The 6,000-nt window shown below is 36.7% G+C and overlaps 1 protein-coding gene across 5 annotated transcripts in view; it reads left to right on the top strand.

Moving 5' to 3' along the window:
* The first annotated feature begins 2,672 nt into the window (after nucleotides 1-2,672).
* Nucleotides 2,673-6,000, top strand: part of LOC135113190 (intermembrane lipid transfer protein VPS13D-like) — a 475,970-nt gene continuing 472,642 nt past the window's right edge. For 2 of the 5 annotated variants that reach the window (XM_064028317.1, XM_064028314.1), the window contains exon 1: nucleotides 2,674-2,967. The gene's annotated coding sequence lies outside the window, so the exon portion shown is untranslated. Of the gene's footprint in view, nucleotides 2,968-6,000 lie in introns of all 5 variants that reach the window. The other 3 variants (XM_064028316.1, XM_064028319.1, XM_064028315.1) reach the window with 2 other exon arrangements.

Genomic DNA, 6,000 nt, shown 5'->3' with positions numbered 1-6,000 from the left:
AGTGTTTTTGGTGGCTCTGACCCTTACTTAATAGGGAAGAATCTCTGGAAACTACTCCCTTTACAGTCACTTCCTTGTATATTATCTCTTCCCTTCATTTCTGTCTTCAGCAATTCCATCCACTTCATTCACCTTCAACCCTTCTTTCTTCCCTACTCCCGTATCATATCTTGACATGACCAAAGTAGTTAACTTAATGGAACAACACAGGCAACGCATACTACTTTCTCTAAAGTTGTGAGCCCAGCAGTGACATAGGTATCGTTGCCTGCGGCTTGGAATATTTTTACCTTGCAACAACTATTGCCCTCTCTGCATGAATACGTTCTACAGCTAGGTTCCTAGTTGTCTCTACTTCAGTCATGCTGAATTGCTTTTTACCTCTGGTGAAGGCTGGATCAATAACTTCAGCATCGAATAAACCTATGCTACCACTTACGTCAAATCCCCTATCTGCCAATATTACATCTCCAGGAAGAATTTTGGCAAATATACCACAATGTTCAGTAATATATTTGTCACTGATCCTATGTCCTCAACCTTTCATTATGTATGATATAAAACCAAGTGAAGATATTATAATAAGATATTTCATGGTATTCTGAAATTTGTAGTGAAAATACTCGTATATTATATTTATCTCCCGAACCACTTGGCCTTTCAGTATTTATCTCAGTGATTTATTGCAAAATACGTTGGAAATTAATTTCTAATGATCTTGGGAAAGCTATTTCTAGTATGTTCTCTGCCAGGCCAATAAACTAATGATGGTAAGGGAGTAGTGTGAATAACTGTGAATGTGAAAGTTATGTGCCTTCTCTTGGCTGCCCTATTTTTGGAGGAAGACAGCCTTAATTATATGTATGTATTTATGTACAATAAAAAGAACTCATCATTTCCTAAACAGTGAATTACATGGTAAAATATGAAGAAAAATAGAGTAAAACTTTTCCTTCCAGAAAAGTCCATCAAATGTTATGTACTCGTATCTTCAACCAATATCATTCTAATTATGATTTTTTTTATCCAAGGAAATGCAATTTCCAGTCAATATAGGTAATATATATATATATATATATATATATATATATATATATATATATATATATATATATATATATATATATATATATATATATATATATATATATATATTTTAAATTTTCTGGAGGACAACCCTTCTAAAATCCATCATTTAGACCGTAAAGAAACCTCATAATAACTTTGGTGCTTTTACTTACTCATAACGAAAATATCGCCAAGACTATGCAGGGCAATAAGTCTTTTTGTTGCCCACTTCATCATACAGCAACGAAATCTGGTCTTAAGTGTCATATCATCCCTTACTGATCTAGGTGTCACTGTAGACTCTAAATTGAAGTTTTATGTTCATGTAAAATTCACCGTAGCTAAGGCTCGTGGAATAGCATCCAATTCGCTTAAATCCACTGCTTGTTGATCCCCCATCTTCATGTCCACCTTGTACGTAGTACATCTCTGACATTTAACCTATGCTTGATTTTGCTTCTCCTGTATGGAACTTGGGTTTCCTCTATGGTTTAAAACTACTTGAGTTAATACAACGTAGGTGGACAAACGTTGACGGTTAGACCGATCTACTGCACAGGGTCAATCTGCACCTTGTCAAGGGTATAATGATGAGATGATCTTATTTAATGTTACCGTATTTTCATGGTCTCTCATGTATTCATTATGTTTTTGGCATCTGATACCAGAGGACATGAGCTTGAAGTGCAAACATAACATACTCAACTTACTCAGAAAAAATTGATTCTGTTGGGTAATCCAGAAGTGGAATTTTTCGTCTCAGGATAGACTGGCAGTTTTCAAGTCTAAGCTTGTTCTGAAACGTTCGCTCTCTCACCACGCCTATTATCTAAGGACACATTCATGGTCAGCCAGGTTCTCAAGCGTTTCTCTAGTTAGTAATGTAGAAATATTGTTTATCTGTCGCTAGAACCATAAAAAACACTCTTAAATAATCCGTGTAACTTCAACTAGAGCCTTTTGAAGTAGTGGTGTATCGCAAAAGTTTCAGAATATGGTCCTAAGCTCTGTTCGTTTTTGAGAGATGAACTATACAGTTTTTAACTCCACATTTTTCCTATACCTTACTCCCTTCCTCTTCCTTTTTATTACCTTCCAGATTTGATTGCAACTAACATTTACCACATGCCATATACCCAATGACAAAATTTAGTGGTTCGAAGATGCATCAAACCAGTCTCTATCGCAACGACATTATATAATAGTACCGTACGTACTGTTCACTCGACTGGCTGAAGAACACGACTGACATAAGTGACTTTTCTGGGCCAATCCTCCTCTTGCCCACTATGCTCAGTCTAGGCTGTGGCTGGACATGGGTTGGAGAGACACTAATTTTAAATTTCCTTGAAGAAACCCCATTAGGTAATAGGTCTCAGTAAATAAATGAATTTTGATTTTTTCTTAAAATACACTAACTTTTCGCAGTTCTTAATTTCAGCGGGAAGCTAGTTAGTTGCTGTAGTTTGTTATATTAAGAATCATGGATCGACCCCTTGATTTTCGCGCGCAATATCTGAACATGTGAGTCTACATACGTAATGACTATTTGCGTAAGCAATAACAATATAAACAATCATATCGTTGATATGGTAGGTACTGATTTTTTTTTTCGTTATGCCTCCACTACAAATGATGCATCACTCATGTGATGTGCAAATAGCAAAATAAGTATTGGAACACCATATGAAAGGAGCGACAGGCGGCGACGGACGTCACAGAAAAGCCAAAACAAGGAGGTGCTTTTCGTCAGTACAGTCGAGTATCTATACTGCTGGCAAATTGCTGCAGTGTCAAGGTGTTATTGCGGCATGGTGTGAATACAATTAACGAATTCATCATGTCAGAGATTGCGGGGATTCCCATGACTTCAAAACATCTGCATAGATAGACTTAAAGGTAGGCGGCGAACTCTTGCGTCATTACATCAATACATAAGTTATTACCTCTAAGCATTGCAGTATATATTTTAAGCATCGCAGCATGAGGGTATAATTTGCATGTACAGGGGGCTTAATTACAGTGTTTGACACCTAACACAGGTCTTTCCATTGGCGCCTCTTTCTAAACATACTTTCGGGATTTTATTTTAGATTTACACATACTCTTCAACATTGGGAATGTAATTTTTGCATACCTTGCTGGTTTCTAAGAAACTATCACTCAGAATTTCCGTGAGAAGTCCATAGTTTTCAAAATAGATTTGGACATTTCCCCTAAATATTCCCTAGGTTCAGTCCAGTTAGGTTAGATTAGTATCCCTAAGGGGCCCCAAGGGGGAGAGCAGTCCTCCAGCTAAGGGATTCGGGGTGCCACAGCCCTATGGCTTGGTTAGGTTAGACTAGTATCCCTGAGGGTGGCCAGGGATGAGTAGTATCCCGGCTAGGTTAGGGGGATTATGATGTAAATCTAAGAATTTACCACATTTGGTTTTCAATCAAATACTGGCATAAAGTATTGGTAATTCTCTAGAATCCTTTCCCACCCCTTGGATCTCCAAATTGCTGAATATAATCCAACCAATCCTAACCTAAGAAGAATCACATATTTCTTGATGAGTATGACAATAATGGGGCATCTCTCCCCCACTTTCTATGAACTTTTCATAGTATTGGAAAGTCTCAAGGAAAAGATGAATAAAAGGGGCGGGTATACTGGAAGCATTGAATGTATTGCCTGATTTCATAAAAATACTCAAGATTCCCTGACTTTTTATGTGAAGTGTCATGGTGATTGGCTTGCCTGAAGAAGGTCAGAAAGGAAAGGTGGGGGATGAATTAAATGCTGCCCTGTCAGGACAGTAAGTTTTTTTTTTACAAACTATTCATGGCTAGATTAGGTTAAGTTAGGTTAGGTAGGTTTAGTTAGGTTATGGTTAGGCTAGGTTTGGTTTAGTGAGGTATGGTTGAATTTGGTTTAACACCTTACAGTCCAATGGCATGAGACAAGTGGAACATTCCATAGTGAGTGATCAGAATGTGTAGGTGTGAACAGCAACATATTATTGTGTGTCTGTGAGGATGAAAATATTTTTTACTGGTCAGTTTTGGCATGTCTTGTATTAATCTGCTCATTGTTTTTACTGCAGATCAGCTGTTCATGGGGAAGGGCATTAAAAAAAGAGACTGATTTGTGGAGGAAATGCTTAACAGATTAATTGAATACCCACCGAAATATCCCAGAAAAAAATGTTTTCATCCTCGAACTTGAAACAGGCGAGGAATTTAATATTTATTGTTAAGTCCTCCTAAGTGGAATGTACACAGCACAGAAAAATCTTGTACTCTCTGAAGTTCTTCACTTTTTCAGTCTTCTTAATGTGGTGGAAGGCAGCGGTATTATTGCATTGTAGATGGATGCTTTACTATGTGGTTATTTATTGATTCATCTTAGATTATTCTCATGAGTTCTTTACAGGTTCTTAGAAGAATTTAGCTTTGTGACTTAATACTGTATCTGGGAGTGCAACCCACCAGTAAGATTAGGTGGGGCAAGCTCTTGGGGTGTTGGGCAAGAATGAATGGTGGGTACTTGAAGGTCAGGACTTTGCCTATGAATGGTGGAGTACTATTGTAAAAAAAAAAAAAAACTCTTTTCTCTGGAATATTTGTTGCAAATGCTCACTTCCCAAAATTAAGTAACATCTTTTTTGTTTTTAGGTATCTCTTTGCCAATATTTACATTTATTCATTATTCTGATAGGAGCCCACAGTGTTACAGTGGTGCTGCACATGCATAGAAGGGTAATGGTTCATAAGTGCAAAAATCAAAGTCTCCTGTTAGGGGACACTATCCTTCCCCTGATTCATCGGGAGAATCTTGCAATGTGCAAGATATTTCAAGTAAACCATTAAAATGAGAGAATCCATCAGATTGCATGGCCAGTCAGATTGAATTCTTGTAATGTGTAAGATGTTTGAAGTAAACCAGTTAAAATGAGAGAAACCATCAGATGCAGTAGCCATGCAGATTGAATTGTTGCAATTTGCGAGTCTCATGAGGGACAGGAGCTCAGTTTTAAAATGGCCTCCACATGAAGCAGTACCTACACTTTAATAATGCTAGGAACTGCCTTATGAGATCCCAGGCAGCTGCGATGTCAGCTAGAGTTTTCTTGTTCTTGTTCTACACTGATCATATTGTGAAAGAAAATGCCTTGTTTTAAAAATACCAACTTTATTTATTTATTTATTTTTTGTGATATTTATTGTACCTAAAACAAAAGTGATTGTAAATTGGACTTTGATACCTGTCTTCCTCAGTACGGTGATTGATTAGGAACCCTGTAGCATTAGGTTCAAGTTAAGTATGGTTAGTGGATAGATCTGGTTAGGTTAGGTTATATTCAGTTAGGTTCATACCTTAAAGAGTTAGGGGGAAGCTCCCTTGGTTAGGTTACATTACATTCAGTTAGGTTAGTGTCTTAGGGAGAGTTCAAGGGTAAAGTTTTTTGGTGAGGCTAAATTGTGTTTATCGAATTTAGTGCCCTTTAAGGTGTCCAAGGGGGACCAAAACCCCACTGTTTGTTTGTTTTTTTCTTTTTTTTTTTTTTTTTTTTTTTTAGAAAATGTTCCTCCAAAGTCGGCAATTTTTCTAAATCTCTTATTTTTTATTATTTTTTTTCCTCTTTTTTTAGCTATTGTGTATGATGCAACCTGTTGCATATTGGTTTTATACACATTGCTTTGTATTCCGTAATTTTTCATTTCTTATTAACTCTGCCCACTGCCTTTAATATTGTTGAATAATAATGGAATATGGAAAAATACAGTTTCTGACAGGTTTCATCTTACAAAAGAACAAAACAACCAAAAAGTTAGGAAAATCCATAGAAAAAAAGTGAAATGGAGTGCATACCTAAAGTGCAAAAATTATCAAGAGAGTGCAAGTGCAACTTTGACATGGAATTTGTGAAACATGAAAACTACCATA

Source organism: Scylla paramamosain, chromosome 25 (genome assembly GCF_035594125.1).
Source record: "Scylla paramamosain isolate STU-SP2022 chromosome 25, ASM3559412v1, whole genome shotgun sequence".
In the NCBI taxonomy this organism is placed as follows: Eukaryota; Metazoa; Arthropoda; class Malacostraca; order Decapoda; family Portunidae; genus Scylla; species Scylla paramamosain.
The sequence above is the reverse complement of the archived record's forward strand: the minus strand, read 5'-3'. Positions and strand labels throughout refer to the sequence as shown.